Genomic DNA, 24,372 nt, shown 5'->3' with positions numbered 1-24,372 from the left:
GTGAAATAGGAAGGGGAGCAAAGGGAGGATAAAAGTGCTGTTTTATCTTAACTGGACACAGAGGCGAGATAGGAATTCCCTGTGAGGGGTTTCACATAAAGACCACTGCTCATTGTTAATTTGGTCACTTCCAGAACACAGCGGTGGCAGAGGGCCACGCTGCCATGGTCCCCTGGGCCTGAACAGATGAGGCTACTTCTGCAGGAGTGAAATAAACCGTCGTTAGGGACGTTATGCAGCCTCCATCACGCAGCGCTATTGACAAATTTGATCTCTGCACGCCCACATTTCGTGTCGCATGGTCAGAGTCATAGCCCTGTAAATGGAGTGTTTTTCAGTTGCCAGCTGATTCCAGAGAGCCACTGCACATCCCATCGACAAGAAAGCTACTAAGCAGATTATTGAACACGCTGGCTTTTAGACAGACACAAAGACTATTGGTACACCCAGCAGCGAATACAGCTTCAGTTTATCATACTTTCTTGATTGCCAATAATCAGTGAAGTCCAGTCAGTCTTCAAATGAAAAGCATACTTCACTGTTATTCACATAATAATGGAGCACTTTTTGCCCTAGCCTAAGTTACTGAGCAAGAAGTATTTTGCAGACTATATTCTCCATGTATGATCATAAACCTACATTTCACTCACAGATGAATATAGTGCCTGAATACACACACACACACGGGCCAGACTTATGACCAAATAACTATGAGTTCTCTGGTGGCTATCAAATGAAGACAATGGCATTAAATGATTTTTACCTTAATAAGTCATCCTTAGACCTTCAAGGTCAGTCATGAGAAAGATTAAATGTGTATACATGCCCAACTAAAGCACTATGAAAATTACGCACACCCCTTAAATTAGTCTTAACATATTTCGACAAACAAATTAGAGCTTCATGTCAACAATACTGATAGAGAAATAATAAAATTGAAACAGCAACACTTCAAAATGAACATTTAGAAACCACTAATATTATTTTGTGTGAAGAAAAGTTAGTATACCCTTTCATTTATCACTGCATTAAGCCTAAAAGAGAATCAGATGCATCAAATCAGGTACAAATGATTAGGACATTATCATGTAGTATCTCTGAGTGTTACACCTTATATAAACAACTGGTCTTCTTTGGTCATAGCCATTGAGGTACAATACAGAAAAAGCTGTCTGAGGCCTTCAGAAGGACAGTGGTTAATGCTTATGAGTCTAGGAAGGGATTTTAAGCTATTCACTGCACTGTTTATAAAATAATCTATAAATGTTTCACACTACCGGCAATCTGTCTTACATCTTGTGCTCCTCACATGGGCATTAGAGTCTCAAAGAACCATCAAGGGATCTACAGGTAGTTCTTCCAACAGTCCCCATAAAAGCACACAAAACCAACCATAAGAATGAGATAAAGAATGTGCACAAATTCGGTCAACAATGTTAGCAAGGAAAACACCTCTACTCTCTAAAAACGATGTGCAATGCAAGATCGAAGTCCGCCATTAAACCCCAGCATGAGGGACAGCACTTCTAGAGCAATTGCTCTGGGCAAATGAATCAAAGGTGGGAGTTCTTTGTGCACAATGTCAGACATCATGTTTGGTGAAAAAGAACCTCAAACCAGCTGTGAAGCTTGGTGGTGGCAGTGTTTTGGTTTGGGGCGGTTTTGCACCCTCTGAGTCTGGGCGGCTCATGGCCATAGTGTCTACAATGAATTCAGCCTCACAACAGAGAGTGTTTAAGGAAAATGTGAGGGCATCTGTCAAAAACTTTAAGCAGAACCATAAGTAAGTATTTTAACATGATGATAAACCTGAACATACAAGCAAATCTACAAAGGAGTGGTTCAAAACATAGAAATGGAGGGTAATGGAATAGCTAAGTTAAATTAATCCAACTGAAATGTTGTGATGGGAATAGTAAAGGACCATACATGTAAGACCCCCCCCGCCCCCAAACAGTTAAGCGAATTCCGCATGAACAGGGAAAAAGTTAAATAAAATCTATAGGCCATCGTAAAACACTTATAAGAAATGCTTTCAAAGGCTGTTTCTGCCAAAAGAGGCAATAACAGGTACTAAATGTAAAGCTCTTCTGTGGGGAAGATGGTGGCGCAGGAGGTAGTGCTATCGTTCGGCAACCAGAGGGTTGCAGGTTCAAGCCCTGGTTCCTCCTGACCCCATCAAAGTGTCCTTGAGCAAGACACTGAACCCCAAATTGCTCCCGGTGTGCAGGTTGGCGCCTTGCATGGCAGCCTCTGTCACCGGTGTGTAAATGTGAGTGTGGATGGTGAATGAGAGGCATGAGTTGTAAAGCACTTTGAGTACTCGTAGGAGTAGAAAAGCGTTATATAAATGCAGTCCATATACCATTTTTTTTACCCACAAATAAGTGTCACGAATCTGTTGAATTAAAGTGAATAAATTAGGGATGCACCAATACCATTTTTTTCCATTCTGATTACAAGTTCCAAAGCTCACTTTCTGGTACTCACTGATACTGATTAGGGCTGAATAATAAAGACAATCCGCTAAACAACCAGTGTTAAATGCCACCCGAGGGGGTGAGAGGGGAGGGCTGATCATACCAGTACTAATCTTCGTTTTTTTTTGTCTTTGTGGAAAACAATGGATCAGTGGTATAATTATGATTTTAAAACGCCACTCTGAAGCCTCAAAAGCAGTGGTTCACTAGCTTTTTATACAGTGTACCACCATTATGACATTGTGCCTGACTGATACTGTATAAGAACTCCTGTTATTTTCACTGTATAAGGTTAATCATTTGACATTTTCTCTCTCCGTGTTAGTGTTTGCCAACAGCAGCAACCAAACGTTCAGCAATTTCATCATTCTCTTATGTCCAGATTTTTAAAGTTTATTACAATCTAATTTCGTGCCTCCTCTTGATAGTTTAGTACAGCACAGTCGTTGTTAACTTTGAAGCATTTCCACACTGCAGATATTCCGTCCCATTTATTTTGCTCATTAATTATATCACTGATATGTCATTAAGTGGTCTTGGTTATAGGCCTCTTTACATCGTCACGAGGACATGAGCATGGTATTAGACCCAATACCGATACTCTGCTCATGAACTAGTATCAGTATCTATGCATCCCTAGAATAAATCATTATTAAAGTTAAAATTTCATAGTTTTTGTTAGATTACATCACCATTATTAAGCATTGGTCAAGTGAAAATTAAGTTTTTGTTTTAGTGTACTTTAGGGTGTACTTACCTTTTCACGACACTGTATGTAGGTGTACATAGTGTGTGAGCTGAGGTACTACTTCACTAGTTCCCTCTCACTGATTAGTATGGCTGCAATGACTTAAGCGCAAGACAGCAAGCACAGGGCTTGATTGCCTTTTATTTCACAGCTACATGGCTCCACCCCCAGTCCCCAACACTATTACTGCCATAGACCGCAGATCTGCCACCGTGTTGGTGCTGGATGTACCAATCGTGGGTCGTTACGTGGCACAGTTATGAAGAACCCTAGGAATCTAATTTTCCTCATTTCGCATTATGTACAACGATATGATCCTGAGAGAAAGGATTTTCCCTCAAAATGTCATTTCAGATAAAACATCAGTCCACAATTTACCTTTTGAAAAAGCAAACATTGAAACAATGAAATCAAGTACATTAAGGAGGAAGACTTTCTGTACTTCAATATTTAAAATCCTTTATCAGGACCCTGAGGAACCACAGGCGTGTTCTGTGGTCCTAAACACCTCTCTAGTGGTGCACAAAATGTGGAAATTTTGGCTGATGCAGATGACCAATAACTTTTTTCGGGAAAAAAAAAAAATGTAGAAATCTTTAATTAGGCAACTAGAAACATACATAACGTAGTTCCACCTTGTTTGCACATCTAGTTTTAAGCATTTTTGAGGCATCTGCAGTTCAATTTGAATATATCTCCCAAGTGCATACACACAAGTAGCGAAAGCTTAAAATGTCCCACAGTTTTTCTCCCACTGGCAACAGTGTCACTTACACTTTGTTGCGATAACAGCCCCTCGTGCGTCACAAGCTATAGCGAGTGTGCAAGACAGCCCATGCTAGCGACTCCCAAATCATACAATATGAAAAAAAATCATACATTTTTTCATATTACTCATATTGTCTTGCACAATTGCGTGCACTTTGTTTAGTGGGATTTTCCAGTAAACACTACTTCCACCTCTCAAAACTTTGTTTTTATAAAGACTGCAAATCACTGTGCTACTAGTTGTTGTTGTTAAAAGCGTGAAATACTTCCAGATCGTCACCCTCTTATCTGATGTTCTTATGCTACCCCACTGCGAACGGTATGCGCATGATGTCACAGCAGGCAGAAGTCACGGCACTCACACCCACTAAGTGGCAAAAAAATCTGAGGAGCAGCGTTTGCGATCAGCTTGAACGCTGCAAAAAACATCTGAAATAAGAGCTGATTGTACAAATCAATTTAACAAAAGATTGGAGCTACCTTTTTATAGAATTCTGAAAACAAATTAAGTAGGTATCGGACATGGATCAGTCACACATGACCAACACCCAATCTATCTAATAGGTCTGGATCGGTGCCGATATTCAGACAGGTGAACCTCTGATTGCCACAAGATGCCAGCAGCAGCAGCATAACACTTTATGGGGCAGAACTTTTTAGCAATAACTCAGTTACTGCCGAAGTACAAATCATGAAAAAATATAGTCCCTAATTGAGATAACAAATGCATCACAATTCATTAATGATGAACAAACATGAGATCAGTATTTTACTTGTGTTATTCATTACTTGCTCCTTCAGTAGTTCCTTCAGTAGTTTACAAAGGTTTACAGAATTAACAGATATAACAACAAATATAGTAGCTGCCTAAATTAAAACATGTATCAGGATTCATTAATGAAGAATTAACATGAGATCAGTATGTAACCAGGACTTAGTTGGTGATTAATAAAAAAAAATAAGTAATAGCATAATACTATATTTGAGCCCCATCAAGTAAATGTTATCTTATAGTGCAATAGTAGTGACAAAGCATGAATCAAATGTAAGCACAAAAGTAGTCAAGGTAGTGTTTTCCCTGGAAATCATAACATAACTTCTTAATACTTCAGTTTTAGCAATAACAATAAGTAACTCAACCTTGTAACTCATGAGCCTGCAAAACATTGTCACCTAATAAAACTGACCTCAAATGTTATGTACAAATGTAAACAAACAGCGGCACTAGCACTATGAACAAGCACTTGAAGAGGAAATGCACAGGCACTATTTTGGATGATGGACCGCCAAAAAAGGCAAAACCACGTTAAATGTTATTTATTCATGTTTATTGAATTACCATTAGTCTGGGATGCTTTTTAATACCCTTTGTCTTTATGGCTGCTAGATACACTCATCATTAAAGCCATGAAAGTTGTCTTCCTGCTGCATTAAAACCTCTATAATAAGCATTTGAGAAAATGTTTAGGCTAAAATCTGGGCTTATTCTACATTCATTGATGGTGCCAGTGTGTGTGTTTGTCCATGTTGGGACCAGTGTTATTACCATAAACTAAAACAGAAAAAAAGGAAAACTAATAAAAAAAAAAAATATTCTTTAACTGAAATAAAAATGAAAAACTATTTACCTAAAAACCATCAGACTTAAAACCTCAAAAAGTACCACCACAACCCCAACGTCTTTTTACCTTGTTTATCCACAATATGTCCTCTTTTAAAAAGATGTTGCAGCTGCTGATCTGTTCCTTTCCTCAGCGCATGTTTGTTTTCAGGGTGACGTCACCAGTGGGAAGTTGCCGCCCATTTTTGTCCGATTTCTATCAAACCGATTTCAATCGTTTGTGTTGTGTTTGTGCTGCTTTGTGCCTTTGACATTATTTGTGCCGCTTTAGTTTCTGAGATATAATTGTTTATTTACATGGTCACGTGACACCTGTCTTCCGCCGTCCGAGTTCCTCCCCAGTGATATATCGCTCGTGCTGGTATAACGCGACCATGTAAACATACATTTATATTGCAGAAACTAAAACGGCACAAAAAATTTCAATAGCACAAACCGGTATGAATGATTGAGACCAGTTTGTTTAAAATATGAAACATATGGGGGGGGGGCAATTTCACACAGGTAAACCATCTGTAAAATAGCTGATAGATTAATTTATTAAAAAAACAGTAGTTAGTGGCAGCCCAAAACACACTGTCGCTAAATCATTGATATCACACTTTTAATCAGATAAAAATGTATACCAGTGTTATCATGGATGGCATGTTTAAGCTAAGTGGTAAGAAAATATCAGTTTTTAGTTCATGATCTAGTTACTAAGTTGAGATGCAATGAGATAATTAACTTAGTAAGATACACAAACAGCGCTTAGATGTTATGCAGGCTGAAACTGCTTTGTTTCACAATGGGCTATTTTTGCTGTAGTACTGTTACAGGCTGGGTTCCTAAATTGATTAAATTTTGATTCACAAGGTCCCAAAATCGATTAGATTTCCAATTCCATACTGATTATAATATATAAATTCAGAGTATCTTAATGTTTATTAAAGGCGATTAGCAGGACCCATCACATGCTGCTGTTCTGGTACATCATGAAAGTGAAAAGCAGTGATTTGGCAGTGAAGAAAGGGACAGCTCAGCAGTCAAAGTATCTTTTAAAAGATGGTGATAAAAGTTAAAAGGATAAAACGTTGGTGGCGTGGAGGTACTTTTTGCAGTTTAAAGTCTGACACGATTATTAAACATAAGGATACACCGAATTCACACAGATTACTAACTTTTGGGTGCTAATAATACACCTCCATTGATATTTTAGGCGTACTATTGATATGCTTATCAAGTTTGGGTGTAAGTAAATGTCCGAGCCGAGAAGTCAACATTCAGACAAATTTTGAAGCCCAATATCTAAAGCCCAGTAATCACATTGCATTTGTCGGCACTGATTTGTGTGTTGACCCAACTCACGGCAACACAGCAAACTTATTTAACACTCTCTACTAGTAGATAACAAGCGGAGTTTGGCTATAGTTTATTTTGGGTAAATTTGATATTTTGCTTAATAGATATTAAGCGCAACTATTTCAAATAATCCCGATGACTGCGCAGCTCCCATCAGATTTATCTGATTTTGCCTGCCAGATCCCATTGGGCGAGGCAGGCCACACAAGACGAATGGGGTTAAAGCTTCACACATCTACGGGAAAAGGTCATAAACCATTAAAGGCATGTGTTTTAAAAATGAATCTATATCTGATTATACAAATGAAGATCGATTTGAATCAGAAAATCGATTGTTAAACCCAGCCCTAGCACTGTTGCAGCCTCCAAACACACAGGCATTGTGTCATAGGCGTTTGCCGATTTGATCTGTCATTATAGGAATAGTGTTAAGTAGTGTTGTACTGTGATTCTTGTAATAACTCTGAAATGCTTATCATAGATACAACTGCAACCAGTCATGATAAATTGTCGTTTTGCACATGCTACTTTCAATACTGGCTACAGTCTAAATGTTAGCCGGCAATATTGAGCAAGACTGACACATTGGGCTGATGTCCTTCTTTTTAACTGATATATAATCCCTAGCAGCCTCCTTGTGTGTTGGTAGGAAGGCCTACATCAGGGTTATTCAACTCACGGTCCTCGAGGTCCGAGCACTGCTGGTATTCCAGCCTTCCTTTACCTGTCAGTCAGGTGTGAAGCCTCTGACCAATCAGAATCAGTAATTATTAAACTACCTACCTGGAAGAACTGAAAACATGGCCTGGATTTGGGAATCAAGGTCCAGAGTTGAAGAACCCTGGCCTACATGTTTCACAAAACACATTCAAAAAATGACTGCATAAATAAAATCATGTCCAGAGCTCTAATCTTGTCTGATGTTTGACAAGATCAAGCTTTTAGCCAAATGTGCAGCTGGCATCGTTCAGGCATAAAACCATCAAGCCAAAATAATCCTTTTATATATATATATTCCTGTATAATGATGGAATGTGGCTGGTTCTCATACATTCAGTAGCATATCACTACAAGACCTGAGCAAAACACTCAATTAGGATGCACCCGCAGGTTCACGTTGAAAAGAAAATTCCAGAGCTCTTCCTGGGCCAGTTCTGCTATAGAGCAGAGGGCCGAGCAGCGTTTGGAGCTGCCAATTCACTCCCCTTCAAGCAATTTATTTTCCATTTCAATAATATATAGAATTTTCTGTGCCCTGTACTGCTCCCAAAAATCTCTTGTGATTTGACAAATGTTTTTCTGCTTATCAGTGGGATGACCTTGTTAAATTACTTGAGACACAAAATTTTCATTTCTAGGGAAAAAACAGCATAAACACTGCATTATGAAAAATGGCACAGCAAATTTAAACAACATCAGGGTGTGTCTGTACTTTTCAGCAAACTTCCCGGGGAACCAAGCCATTCGTCACCCAAGCAGCCACTATAGGAAGTGCTCAGTGTCACTAGTGAAACAGGGACTCTTGTTCCGGTCCCTCCCCAGTTCCGTGGAAGGCACCATTTGTCAAGAGCTCTGACTTTCTCTATACAGGGAGGCTGCAGTTTATAGTCCTGTCCGTCTGCAATGACTCAGGCTAGCCTTCATGAAACCAAAGACCTTCACAGATTAACATCACTACTAGAATGTCAGACAAGCACAACAGAGTCACTCTTTCGTACCGGGGCATAACAGGAGCAACACATGCGCAGATTAAAAATAACAGATACACTTATAAATGTTCGTTTAGCTACACAACTTATACAATGCTAACGACCTAAGCCAATGATGCAGCCTAGATATAGGTTTATCAACACAGGAGTCAGCATAAACAGGCTTCATTCTACATTCTGATCCCCTGTTTCATTGCTGAAATAAATGTAATTACAGGAAGCACTGAGTAGTACTACAATCCGTCATCAGGCCGCAGTCGCACCTATTTAAATACAGCAATGAGCTTTGCAGATTAGATGCTGTGCAGTGGTGTGCAAAATTCCTCCTCTTCCATGAACAAATCACATCAAACTCCTCTGAGACTACTTAGTCCCTCTGCTCTCAGAAATTACCAATAATATATTCTTACTCCAATTTTGCTATTTTTCCACCAACTAGAAACACCAAGAACACTGTCTCTGTAAGAGTGTAGCAAGTTAATAGCTTTCTTAAGAATGCTTTCAGTTGTCCCTTGGGAATGATGTTTATACCAGCTTGCATCTGGCTTGGCCTTGGTGGAAAGGGAAGCCACAGCACCCCCCACCCCCCACTCACAGAACACACTGAGAAGACAGGGCCTTTGACTAGGGGAGACATCTTGTAACAATTGCAGAGAATTTGTCAGAGTTCTACTTGAAGGTGGCAAAGGGCTATGACACACTAGTGACAAAAGTGACACCAGTGCTATTTGCGCATCACCACAGTGAGGGCTGAATCCCACTCACATCGGTGCATCAAAACAAGCATTAATGCCTTAATGAGGAGAATGTATGCCAGCAAGTGCCAAGAGCAAGTTTAATACAGACAAAAAACCAAAAAGCAGCACATGCGGATGACATCACCACAAATGGAGCAAATTAAAGGCAGGTTTGTATTAAACAAGTCTAGTTCAGTCATCACTTACTACAGAAGCTACAACAATACAAATCTGTGTATTGACTTAGGGATGACAATGATCCGAGCACAGCAGTTTTTTTATCAGTGCCTTTCGTAACTTTTTTGCTTCTACATCTATGTAATGTTGAGGCTGGTATGTGGCTCAATGGGTTAGCATGCTATGTCGCTGATCAGAAAGTCGGCGGTTCAAATCCCAGGGGTAGCAGAGATATTTCCCCGTTGGGCCCTTAACCCCCAAATGCTCAAAGGATTATGTGACCCTGTCTTCTCAGAAATATACTTTGACTCAAAAATGTCTGCTAAATGATTAAAGGCAATGGTACTTTAAGGACCAGCAAATATAAACCCAAAATAAAAGGTGTCATTACTAAACAATTAATAGTAGTGGATAGAGAAAAGACCTTTTCTCCAAAATACCTTTTAAGTCATATAAGATCTGTGGAAAACAGGTGCACCACATATCACAGCTGACTATGATTCTCCGGTAACTAGCATTAAAGTAGGATAAGAAGGTTGGCAAATGATTCCATCCATTTAGTTTTCAAATCAAAATCAGACAGGTTACCAGTTAGCTGCCACAGTAACTCCTTGTAGATGTGCCCAGAAAGCCATCCAAACATCTTAAAACCAAAAAATGGCTCAGTGACTAACTGCCACAGCCAATTACAACCATTTTGGCACTTGTTCCCAAAAAAGACAACCTATATTATCTTTGCAGAGGAGCTTTGTATGCAGTAAAGACAGCAATAGCTGACAGGTTGTTAAATTTAATGAGTATACTGCACTCAAAGGGCTCTCTGCAATAACACTGTCATTTTGTCCAGAGCATTAACTTCTAATGCAACATGGTGGAGGGAAATGGGTTTTGGGCAACAAAAGAAAAAAAACTGTGCTGGAGAACAGCAAACAGGTTTTACAAAAGGCTTTCTGTCAGAGGCTGTTGTGTTACACACACTTGGCTTAGTGCTGCTGTTTGCACACTGAGGAAGCAAGATAACCAAGGACAAAATGGAGCCCTAGCTAAAAACTGCTTAACTCCACTCCAAAGCAACCACCTTGTATACAGCACTAAACAGCCATCAATCAAATGAATGCCAAACTAACATGCTGGGTTGATAGACATCTGTTAGTCTCATCAGTAATTAAAGCAAATTCGTCTCCTGATTAAATGTCATTTTATCCATAATAACTGCTGTTGACATTGCATACATCCATCACATCAAGCAGCTATAGTTAATACAGCAATTGAACAGTCTGTCCTCTCATTCTCACGAAAGCCATCCCATGGGCCAGTTCAGAAGAGTTTTTTCAGCCCACTTGCTGAAATGCTACAATCTGCAAAGTCATGTATCACTGGGCACATAACAGAGCTGGAACCTTAAGTGTTTTCAAGTCCACTTACACAAATCTTTGGGGTGAATCACAGGCAACTGACTGCAGACAACTGACTGCTGGTGATAACACAAGTTCTTTCTTCTGTAAGCAAAAAGAGGAAAATACATGTGAAATATGCTGCTTGGTTAGGGCAGAAATCCTCCGTTCTTTTAGACATATCACCCCAGGACAGACTGATTTGCCATTGCGACAGACCCTGTTTTGCCACAGACATACGTGATCTGACAGGGTTCCTCAGTAGGCATCTCCCAATGCCTAACAAGCATGTTATACAGAGGCTTTTCAGTGAAAAACCAGCGCTGCCCTTACTGCTCATTTAATACACACAGCCATGCAGTTGGCGAGATGCCTTCCCAGGGGTACAGAGTATATAGTATTTGACAATGCGGGAATGTGGATCTGTTGTTGCAAGGAAAAACCCAAGATGCAGGCTGAAATCCATGAGAACTTCTGTCCAAAGGGAAAAATAAAATCATGTAAAAAAATAAAATGTCTAGTAAAGCAGCCAATGATAATGCAGCGGTGCTATGGCACAATACCTGAGGCGGTTTTAGCTGCAGTACATGTCACTCATTTAAATAATGTACCCTTCATCAGTCACCTGTGTTTGAACTGAAGTCACTCTTCTGAACACACATCAGAAAAAAGAAGGATTTTTAGCACAAAAAAAAAAAAAAAAAAAAAAAGAGTTTCAAAACTGTGAATAGGAGCTATTACCTATTTTTACTCACTGTCTGACAGTTTAACTGACTGTCAAGTATCTCTGACAGAGCCAAAAATCCACTAGGCATGCAACAAGGGCTGGGCGATATGACAAAATTATCAGTAATAGACGATATCAGACAAGTAACTCTGCGTCGATATCTGACAGTGACTAACCAACAATTATCACCTGTCAGGGAAGTAGGCTCAGGCTACACACAAAGCATGATAAAGATTTATGAACTGGCTTTCAGTTCCACCCTCTAGCTTATGATACCGATTAGGCCTGTCAAAATTATTACATAATTGCCTGATCGCGATTAATTGAGCTGACCACAATTATTTTTAGCATAATCGCAAGATTTGTCTCCATTCATCTGTGTAAAAATAGCTGGATGACAGAGCTGTCATATAACTATCAGTATTTCCACATTGTTTTCCATCATGCAATGTTTGATTGGCCCTCATTTAATGACATTTTCACGACCTAAATTGAACCGGTTAATATTTCTTTTTACTACATCAGGTTCATTTTACAGGCTGCTTGTGAACCTTCTCCACCAGCCTGGAAAGGGATTCTCAGCCAGATACTCCAGTTCTTGATTCTTTGTGTTCTCTCTCTGTTTTTCGAAAGTTCTGCACTCATGTCTGAGTGTGTGATTATGGGTCTTATGGTGGGATGACTGTATATGTCCCTGACGGCTGCCACTATTATGCTGCAGCAAAGTCAGTATATTATGCCAAAATGACAAAGAACTAGAGAAACATGTTATTTTGTCCATTTTTTCTGATCCCACTGACTTGGAAAGATATAAACAGGTGCACATAACTTGTACGAAAGTATGAATTCGCCTGCGATACACGTAGCAATTTCTTGTTGCAGCTCAAATACATATTTATGTGCATTCACACTTATGACAAGATTACAGTGCATTTTAACCTTTATATGGCTAATTTGTACTTCTTTTGCAATATAAAGGCTAAAATGCACAGTGATTCCCTGTCATAACAGCAAGAACGCACATAAAATAAATGCACATTTGCACATATGACAAATGCATACTTGTGTGCCAGTTATATGCACCCCTGGATATGAATATGGCTGAAACAAACACAAAATATGCCAGATTTCATATTTCAGTTTAAAGTGAAACAAAGCTGTAAATATACCAAAAATACCATGTCATTAGAAGCAGCAATTTCAACTGATGGAAATACAAACTAACATGTCAGATATGGGATATTTAGGTAATAGTGTTGATCCAAGAACTGGAAATAGACGACCAGAGTGAACAATTAAAATGACAAGCAAAGAAAATGGATCCTTTTTTAAGTCAACGGAATCATTAACACCAGGGGCCAGTATCACATTTCATGAAGCCAGATTTCTTGCTCAGCTGAATAACTTGTCAGATTTAAAGTGCCACAGTTTAAGTGGATTTTACATTCATTCACTTACTCTTACTCCAGACTACCTTAATTCCATTAAGTTATACGGCTTTGTTTGCTGTGAATGTAGACAATATAATTTGCCGTAAAATGGCAGGATGAGTGGATCGGGCAGTGCAGACATGCAAGGTAAAATCAGCTGGTACGGACTGGGTTGTGACAAGGCTCTCTCAGGCATTTAGCTTCTTATTTGTTATTTTTGTCAGATCTGCCAGTACAATTTTTGTTTACAAAGCTTAAAAGGCAAATTCAATCTTTATGTTCCAGTATAAAGTATTAAATTCTTCATGAGGTGCACATGTATTATTAAACTATGATTTGGGTAATGCTAGACTGATAGTGTTGAACAAAAAAATTAACAGAAAAAGACAAATCGTTAATCGTAATCATTTGTATGACAATCGCCAACTTAAATTTCATGATCGTGACAGCCCTAATCCTGGTGCAGTTTAAATAATACCACCAATGTGTTTTTTAACTACTCGTATGATACGCAAATGTATCATTGTATGTAAACATCAGCTGTAATGGCGGCATGCAGCAAGGGCTTACCATAACTTGTGAACCACTGCAGTAGATGGTTTTAGATGGCCAATGACATTTTTCTGACATCTTAATTAAATCCAGACTGCAGATCAATCGTATTCCACAGAGACTAAAAAAGATGATCAGCTTCACTTATCAGCAATCCCCCTCCCTGTTTGTTGAAGTGCCCTGCTTGTTGCTACGTGCGTGCATTTGCACATATGTGTGGGGGCATTTTTTATATAAATAAAAAAAAAATCCATATTTTCTTAGATATTGCCCAGCCATATACAACTACCCTAACTGTCACACCATGCCTACTGCTTATTTACAGAACCACAAGCATAGTGCAATGTAATCTATAACGTGCCTCACTGATGTTTAAAAAAAACTTGTTTGTGGCAAAGGATCGTAATGCTACAACTAGTACACATACCTTTTTTAAAAGGGCTAAAATATAAATATCCGGATAAGCATTTAACCATTCATTGCAATTTACCACGCATTTACTACTTTCTGAAAATTTCCGTCAGAAGCACTGAAAACCACACAGGGACCACCCTCAAGTCTCTAATGTAATACATTCATTTTGAATTCTCCATGTTGAACAAAAGTGGTTTTTACGAAGAAGTTACCCCCGGACATCACAAGGAAATTCCTGGCTCAACTAGAACTGGGGCCTTTTTTAAATGTAACCGAACATGAATACCCAATGCACATATTCCCAATAGGCTTATATGACTGATGCATTCAGCTTCACTCCATTATCAAACCCCTTCCTGGTTTTAATGCGGTTTCCCCATAATTGCCGGGAGCAACAAAAAGAGCAGTCTACATTATATCAAAACGCTCAAAGGGAAGTTTGAACTACCAGCCATCATTAACACACCACAAAATCACACTAAAAAATGTTGCTACAGAGATCACATGACATTCCCAAATTTAGGTAGAATTTCCCATACAGGCATGAAATTGCAGTTGCTGTATTTTCCAGTTTTTGTGACGGATCACAAGGGCAACACTGTCAAAAATCATAAAATATCAAATACTGCATTGTCAAAGAGGTGGTAAGTTGAAGCTCACAGACAATGACACAGTAAAAACTGCTTCTACAAAAGACCAATACACAATGATGTGGAACCTGGTTTTAGAGGTCCAAAACCTAGTCCTATGAGCAATGAAGTGTAATATGATTCGATTCTCCACCCACTCCTACATTTGGACAGATTTTAGTATCAATAAGTCAAAATATGTATTTAGTAAACAATATCAGTGACTAACTTAATGTAGCAGACGTGTGAGGGCATGGGCATCTTTTGAGTCACAGGATTCCATTGATTGCTTTGCAAAGTCATACAGCAGCCAGATATAACACACCTTCGCAGAGCTAGGTCCACTGTGCTGGACACTATTCACTCATAATGTTCTCAAAATTCTATAACAACAAACTGCAAAACCAATTTCAGGAATGGTTGCAGGATGAAGTCAAACGCCTGAAAATCAACTGGATTTGACAATAATAGAACATAAAGGGATGTTCATAAGTAAAGAGTAAATTTCCAGCTCCTTCATCACTAAGAGAATAGGGGACATTCAGTCTTGATTAAAGGTCCATTATCCAACTGCATACAGTTCATGAGGTGTATGACAGCATACAGGAGTCAAGCTGTTTTGATGGCAAATAAGGGACATACTGCTCCTTAGTCGCTTGCTATTTGTGTGTTGAGTTTTTCCATTCCAATGTGTGTATAAAGTATGAATTCCAATATAGGGCTTCAGTAATAAAAGCATGGAATAAAGTAAAGCAAACACAACAAGCAGACTGACTCCAACAATGCACAAAAGAACACATTGCTGGAAAAACATCAGTTAAAACAGATTTTCTATTACAGCACGCCGAGAGGCCCTAAAGAAAACCCAGAGAAACTATTATGGTGGATGCTTGAACCCACATCTGACATTCTGCATTATTCCTCCTATTTTATCACCCATATAAGGCAGAGATAAAGCACTGGGCTGAAATGTACTTCTGCCCATAACTATTCCTTTCTCACTGATATGAGGGGCTGACTGCAAACTACCATTATGTTTCAGTTGACTACATGATGTCAAGAAACATGGGGCCTTAAAGTAACACAATTTTTAACAATATCTTAGAGAAATCCATTTCCATACTTCATGAAAGCAAAAACTAGCAGATCAAAATTTAGTATTGTGCCTGTGATATTTAATGTTTAATTCTAGAATGAATTGTGTGAATTCATTAAGACCAACCGTAGCACGATTCATTATTTATCCAACTTGAAAGGTCGAGCAAACACACACCTTGTGATTCTACCACAGCATAATTAAACAGTACACCTGTCAAATGTCTTTTTGTATGCAAAATAGAACACTTGCTCAATTTGCTATCCTCAGCTGAACGTGTTTAAACATTGGAATTCCACAGGATAGAAGGTTTCTTTCCAGAGGAAGTTGATGCACTAAAGGTGACAAAGCGTCATAATAGAATAAAAGCATTACAGTAAAGCATGTACAAGTTTCATCAGGACCTTTCCATTGACACTGTAAGAAGTAACCTTTTCAAAGTTAAGAGCACTGACAATTACAAACACTAATTTTGGCAATAGCGCATATTATATACATATCCTCAAATAGATGCTTAATTATATTTTTTTATGCCAAAATAGAGAGACATATCATCAATCACATTGCTCCTAGGGGAAAAATGTCTTTCTACCAGAAAATAGTCTGCCACTAGAGCATGACAATGATTGTCAAGACAAAACACAAATGTGCTTTGGTGCTATATAAGAGACTTATATGGAGTAGGATTTTAAAAATATATTTTAGTTTATATAACAGCAGCCAACCCGACATTATTACAGCATATCTATGCTTAAGGTACAGATTCTGTACCAAAGTTAGATCCGACATGACCACTGCAAAACATAACACCATTAAAAAGTAAGAGATAGGCATATAGAAGAGAACTGTAGATGTTAAAGTCAGCCATAATTTCAAAGGTATTCTCATGCCTCTGTTGCTCACATATCAAACCCAATCAGAACAGCAAGGCCTTTCAAAATGTCTGTTGGGGGACTTCACAGACTTACACACCTATCTTCATTGAATAATTACAATTTTTTTTATTAAAATTCAATGTGTAATAATTAGCTGCAACAAAAACTATGCACGCTGAAAAAGAACAATAGACAGCATTATAATTACATCCCTGTCTCTTACAGACTGCCGTATTATTTAATTTAGTAATGCGGCTTTAAAATTAATCTACTACCTATGAAGCCCATTGCAGAATTCAATAAAAATGGTGTTTACGTTAGTTTTCTTCGTGACATAAATGTGTAATTCAAACCCCATGTATATCTGAATCTGCGATCTAATATGCCAATGTGCATGCGTGCTGCATATTTTAAACGAGGACTCATCTCATGTAAACCACAATGGCCAGCAGTGAGGTTATGGGAAGTGCACGCAGCTTCAACTACCTCAGCATACCAGCTCTGATCGCAGATCGCGCCAAACCGGATGATAATAATGCTTTTAAATCCACCTTAAGAAGAAACTGGACTCGGACCCAGTTGGTCGAGTAGCAATCCGATAAAGAAACTGGTTTAATATTCATTAGCCGTACCAACAATGAACAATTTGCCAACAATGAACCGCGGTGCAATTACAAGATGCAAGTTTAACATACAATAAGATACGACTACATACAGTAGCATTTCGCAAGACCTTAAATAAATTGGATGGGATTCATTAAAAGAATACAAGAGCTTTTTGAATTGTGGTATCAATAGTATCCATGTGATTCAACGTAAGCCTACGAGTCAAGATATCAAGTTAAGCAAACAACGAAAAGGCAGAATAAAATCCAGCCATGCAAAGACGGCAATTTTAAAGGCAGACATTTTCACACCTCCTCACACATAATACAAGCTAATAGACTGAACGGGCCAACTAGTTTTCATTATTTTAGTTAATTTTACAATACCTCGATGATTACAATTAAGCCAAATATGAGAAATTAAAGGTGAAACGGCTTGCTATACCTGGGTTTACAACTGCAATGTCGAAACAGCTAGCTGGATCTAAGCAGCTTGAATTTTCATGAATACTCACGTAATTAGCAAAGCTGTCGGATGAGCAGCTAGTTAGTTAACGGTCTTTAGGCGCCGCACGCCATTCATTTCAATAAGACACGTCTTACTAAGGTTATCCGTACCTTCTGCACTGGATGACATCCTAACAAATAGTACATTAAATAACTGTGTAACACTTCTTGTTATTAGGGCTCAGCAAAAATGCAGATCAAACACTTAGCCAGCTAATTAGCTACAGCTAAGCAAAACAATTACTTAGCTGACTAGCAAAGGCCGTTATCTTAACACGCTCTTCCAACTGACCGTTACATTTATTTCGACTAACCAACTACACAAGCTAGAAATATCCACAACTGTTCCCCAAACATCAGCAAGGCGCGGAGCATCTGCCACTTCAACTTACCTTTAGCTTGTTCTACAACATCAGTATTTTTGCTACAGATGGTTGAAACAAAAACACACAAGGCAGCTAGCAAGCTAGCCCGCTTATTGAAAGTGTGTGCCACTTTGTGTATTTATGAAAGTACCTCGGTAGCCGCTAATCATTTGTGTTTCTGTCATAAATATTTATTGCTCAGCATAAAGCCAGTGTAAATACCAGCATTGAGTTTTTTTTTCGTTCCCTCTTCAGTCAGCAAGAAAACCCTCAAGTTGAAAGGCTCCAGTGAGGGGAATGGTGTAAAATCAAAGAGGTTCAGCCCACTTCCCAGTGTCACGCGGCCAGATACGCTAACCAGGTAGATTTGGCACCATACCAACCAATGGGATTTAACACGTAACACTTAGTGCTTCAAAACCCGAAGTGAGTTGAGCATATAATTCAGCAATAATAATAATAATAATAATAATAATTATTATTATTATAAGAAGGAGGACAAGAATCACGTGTTGACAGTCCTAAATGAAATCTTGACGTTATATTTTTGCTGATGTGACATGCATGGTTTAGGCGATTCGGATACGACGAACATTTAAGATCCTTGACTGGATGTGTTCAGGGACCGTGAAACTGAAACATCGATGTAAAAGAAGTTTAATATTCATTTAGGCCAGATCGCTCGAGAGGACTAAGGTAAGGCGTTTCCATCCGAGATTATTTCATGGTCACCGACTGGGAATAGCCTGTTAAGCAAATTGTGATGTCTGGCTGTCTTCTTTAGTTAGTTAAGTGTTTGGACGATTTAAATGTTAAATTAATACACCCCACCGAATAATGTATTACATGATAAGAAGCTAATAACGATACAATATACTCAAACCATAGGACAAAATTATGCCTGTGAATAACAAAATAACCAAAGCCGTACCCAAAAATGCTGCTATCAACAATCAACGGGTTGTGCAGTAGGAGCGAGTATGTCTCTAAATGACAAAAATGGGACCCTATAAACACTGCTCTTATAGGCGACTGATGCAAAACATCAATTTTCGTTGAATAAACATTTTTTATTTCTTTTTTTCTTTGTTTTTTCAGTGTAGATACACATGCGACCCCCTGTGGAAAAATGATCTTCTTGCTGTGTAATGGTAGCCTAAAAACCGATCACAGAGCATCACATGTCCTGAAGACGGTAATAATGTCCAGGTGGGACACTACGGCATCCCATTGCACAAAACGGCTTTTTCTTAAACCCATTATTAATCCGATCATGCTCAAGGCACCCATGTAGTCGTGTATTTGTCCACTGAGCGCGAAATCTGAAATTCGGCTTTTAGATTGTTCAATATAGTGTAATGACCGCACTCGATTTTTAGAGAAATCATTGTGAAAATCAGTGTTCGTGCTAAATCACTGAACTTGGATAGAGGTGTCGGTTACCCTTTTATCAGGTTAATGAATGCTTTCAGCGAGTACAAACAAAATGTTGATAAATCCTTCTGCGGCACGAAGAACTGCAAAATAGGACTCGCTCTTATTAAAATGCAAAAAAAAAAATTTGTTAAAAATGTTAATTTTTGTTATTTATAACGACAGAGGGTGACATACCATAACAGTATCATTATGTGCATATGAGCAATGTTACTACGGTTTATAAAGTTTACTGAAAATAATAAAGATTATAATGATGTAGATTCACTTTTAGGCACAACCTGTTAATGTAGAATAGGATTCATTTCCTGGAGGTTGCAGGTTCAATTCGCAGGAGGGACTCTGCTCTAGCAGCATTGATCGATGTTTAACCAGATTTGCTATTGTGGAATACCCCGCTGGGTAAATGACTAAAAGTTTTAAGTGCTGCAGTTAACCCGTTCCAGCCAAAATGCATAATTTTTTAAAAGGCAATTTACAGTGCCTGCTTTAATAGGTCACATTTCAGCATTAATAATACTGAAGACTATTACTGGTGGAATATTCAGCCAATAGCGGGGGAGTTTGTTTCAGTCAGATCATATTTCAGGAAGGCTCCATGACAGCTTGATCAGGTAGGGAAAGCAGATACCATCACATTATATATGTAGAATTTTAGAGTTTTTGGTTTTGACATTTGTGCTACATGTTGACTATTCATAAATTAACTTGTTGAATTTTAATTATATTTTATAGGCCTATATCTGGGTGATGTTCAAAAGCAAATGATGCTGTTACCTTCACTGGGAGTAAATGATCATCATTATACAAGAGCTGTTATACTGTAGTGATTAATTAGATAAAATTACTATCTTTTCTCCAAATACCCAGTCCAAGGGATAATATTTAATCCAATGCCTAATGTTTAGGGAAGTGTGCTTGTGATTGAAAGGTTGCTAGTTTGAATCCCCAAACAGCAAGGTACCACTGAGCTACCCTGAGCGAGGTTCCGCCCCCAAGACCTGCTCCCCGGGCGCTGCCCACTGCCATGTCACATATGGGTTTAATGCAGAGGATACGTTTCATTGTGTATTGTGTCAACGATGACAGTTAGGGTGAGTATTGTTAATGGGACACTTTCTGAAAATTTGTTTTCTGGTGTCACAACCCACGTTGTGTTCTGTGAACATTTTGTCCCAGGTCTCCTTCGCACCCCATTTGCCCACTCTTCTCCTCCATTCGCTCTATTTGCCCACTCTTCTCCTCCATTCGCTCTATTTGCCCACTCTTCTCCTCCATTCGCTCTATTTGCCCACTCTTCTCCTCCATTCGACCCATTTCCCCACTCTTCTCCTCCATTCGACCCATTTCCCCATTCTTCTCCTCCATTCGCTCTATTTGCCCACTCTTCTCCTCCATTCGCTCTATTTGCCCACTCTTCTCCTCCATTCGACCCATTTGCCCACTCTTCTCCTCCATTCGCTCTATTTGCCCACTCTTCTCCTCCATTCGCTCTATTTGCCCACTCTTCTCCTCCATTCGACCCATTTGCCCACTCTTCTCCTCCATTCGACCCATTTGCCCACTCTTCTCCTCCATTCGCTCTATTTGCCCACTCTTCTCCTCCATTCGCTCTATTTGCCCACTCTTCTCCTCCATTCGACCCATTTGCCGACTCTTCTCCTCCATTCGCTCTATTTGCCCACTCTTCTCCTCCATTCGCTCTATTTGCCCACTCTTCTCCTCCATTCGACCCATTTGCCCACTCTTCTCCTCCATTCGACCCATTTGCCCACTCTTCTCCTCCATTCGCTCTATTTGCCCACTCTTCTCCTCCATTCGCTCTATTTGCCCACTCTTCTCCTCCATTCGACCCATTTGCCCACTCTTCTCCATTCGACCCATTTGCCCACTTTTCTCCTCCATTCGCTCTATTTGCCCACTCTTCTCCTCCATTCGACCCATTTGCCCACTCTTCTCCTCCATTCGCTCTATTTGACCACTCGCCTCCTCCATTCACCCCATTTGCCCACTCTTCTCCTCCATTCGATCCATTTGCCCACTTTTCTCCTCCATTCGACCCATTTGCCCACTTTTCTCCTCCATTCGACCCATTTGCCCACTCGTCTCCTCCATTCGCCCCATTCGCCCCATTTGCCCACTTTTCTCCTCCATTCGACCCATTTGCCCACTCGTCTCCTCCATTCTCCCCATTCGCCCCATTTGCCCTTCAACCTTTCACCCCACCTCCACAAGACCTGTCCACGTCCACATCATCCGTTTCATCACACCCAGAAACATGATTCAAAAAGATCCCCGTCGATTCAGACTCTAGCTTCCACTCTAGCTTCCACTCTAGCTTCCACTCTAGCTGACTGTTTGTTCTTTGCCTTCAATCATTCTGACTGTGTATGACTTCTGTTTCTTTCTGGTTTCTGATTCTCACCTCGACCCTTTTGTACCTCTGCTGCCTTCTGTTTTGTTATTTGGCTCTTGATTTTTCCACTTTTTTGGTTTATGTCTTTGATTAGCCCCTTCAGATACTGTTGCTTTGGCTTGTGTGCATGTGTTTTAAGAGTGTGTGGTTGCACCGGTGTATAAGCAGTGACTGCTATTTTGTTTTGTGAATGCATTTTGATTCTGTGTCTTCTGTTAGGGAGTTAGGTACAGTTATTATCTTTTGCTTTCCTTTTTGTTTGCACATAGGTAAGAATAGCTGTGGGTCACACTCAGGAGTTGGGGTTTTATTTATTGTTTTGGCCGTGTTCACACTTGAAGTCATTTTCACTGGGTGTCTTATTTGTATGTGCTTTGATATAAAAAATAAGAAGAAACCCTTCACATCTACCAGTGTTCCCTTATCCCCATACCCTGTTTGTTCCCTTATCCTGTTTCCCTTTTCCTTGACTGGGATCGTAACATTGGATACATTTGTAGAATCATCTCAGTGTCTTGAATCCCAACTTGATACTATTCTTAATACATTAATGCCCCTTGAACACTGTATAGAAGAGAAAATAAATCATTACTAAACATATATATTAACTGCAAAATGTATCCAGGTCTCCCATTTTAACAATACTTATCCTAATCACTTTCACTTCACTAGTTACACAGTGTGATTACACATTACTGCTCACTTCAGCTTCATCTCCAAGGTCTGGGCTTCAGCCTTAGAAATGAGACCAGGTAGGATGTGTCATCTGTGACAGGGTTTGACAACAAGATATTTCTCCTGATTTCATCAATGGGTGGCTACACACCACATAGAGAAATTGATGAGTTGGTCAGCACCTCTAATGGATCAGTGACCCAGCCAGCAGTGGTGAGAAAAATACCAGGTGAACTTTACTGCATGAGTTTCGAAAGAGGACATAAGTGACATAAATTACTTGCCCTCTAGCCACTGATGGTGAAGGACACACAGCACCACAGTATTTGCACCAAATTTTATTTATTTATTAATAAATAAATAAATAAATAAATGCAAGTTTATCATTTTAAAAGGTCAATTGATCATTAGCAAACCCTTTTGCAATTACGTTAGCACAGATGAAAATTGCTGTGCTAATTAAAGAAGCAATAAAACTGGCCTTCTTTGGACTAGTTGAGGTAATTATTTATTCATTTTTTCGGTATATAAAATGTTACACTGTAGTGGGTTGTTGCTATGTCCTGGTTTTTTCCCTGCCTTGTGCCTGTAACTTCTGGGATAGGCTTCGACCCCCCCCCTACATCGCATAGCACAAGCAAGTACAGAGGATGGTTGGATGGATGATGGATGGATGGAAAATGTTAAGTATTATTTATTGCACTATTATACAAAATTAAACAACATTAAACAACCTTTGTTTCTTCACTCGTAGCATTTGCACGTTTCTTCTGGCAGTGGCTGTAGGGGCTGCCGGGAGGGTATTGGGGTGATGCTCATCTAGGGTGCCACTTGAGCTGCCACCACCTCCAATCACAGGCCACAGAACACTGCAAAGTTAGGGACGCAGCAGGAGACCCCCACAAACACAGGATGAACCTACATATTCCACAGTCATAGACCCCAAAACCAGGAAGTGAACATTATTATTTCATTGATATACCATTTGGATGCTCTTTATTCTTTATTGTCACACAACCAAGCAAAATGACCCACAACAGTCAGTACTTCCACCCTACCTGCCTACATAGGTAAGTAACTTTCTGAAGTTTTTCCATTTTTGAAGGTCTGTTAGAATTAAGCCACTGATACAGATCTGACCAACCCCAGTTCGTCATGCCTGAAAGTCCGGCAGGTGTCAAGACTTAAATTAGCACCACGCTGACAGGTCAGACACCACACAATTCTTAATGTAATAATTAATACAACTGAAATAAAAATATTTTTCTTTGTTAAGAAAGTGTCCTGCTTTCATGGTGTGGCAAGGGGTTAACAAAGGCATAATGGACAGGGCAAATTTACTCCGAATTTCTCATGTCTCTTTTGTAAAGCCTTCTTCTTGGTTACATAAGACTCAAGTGTGAATAGGAACCAAAGTGGGAAAAGATGTGTTGGAAGCTATAACTCAATTTAAATCTCCGCAGAAAGGATACACTTTCACAAGAACATTGAGAGTGATTCATAGAATAAGCAAACAGTGTCTGTCTTTTATAGGGGTCTTTTTACCCTGAGCTGTGCACCTCTGCGTTAAAAAGTAATATCTCTTGTCCTCCTCACAAAATATCTTCCATATCATTGCTATACCTTTGTTTGTATTGTTCTTGTACGTTTTCAACAACATGAAGGGTAGCTG

General features: G+C 39.3%; 1 protein-coding gene across 2 annotated transcripts in view; it reads right to left on the bottom strand.

Moving 5' to 3' along the window:
• LOC111835545 (arginine-glutamic acid dipeptide repeats protein) overlaps positions 1–18,478 on the bottom strand; it is a 143,818-nt gene extending 125,340 nt beyond the window's left edge. Inside the window, exon 1 of one of the 2 annotated variants that reach the window (XM_023795993.2) lies at positions 18,203–18,478. The gene's annotated coding sequence lies outside the window, so the exon portion shown is untranslated. The remainder of the gene's footprint in view (positions 1–18,202) is intronic. The other variant, XM_023795991.2, reaches the window with a different exon arrangement.
• Positions 18,479–24,372: the final 5,894 nt, after the last annotated feature.

This window comes from Paramormyrops kingsleyae, chromosome 18 (genome assembly GCF_048594095.1).
Source record: "Paramormyrops kingsleyae isolate MSU_618 chromosome 18, PKINGS_0.4, whole genome shotgun sequence".
NCBI lineage: Eukaryota > Metazoa > Chordata > Actinopteri > Osteoglossiformes > Mormyridae > Paramormyrops > Paramormyrops kingsleyae.
This window is presented reverse-complemented; position numbering and strand designations above follow the sequence as displayed.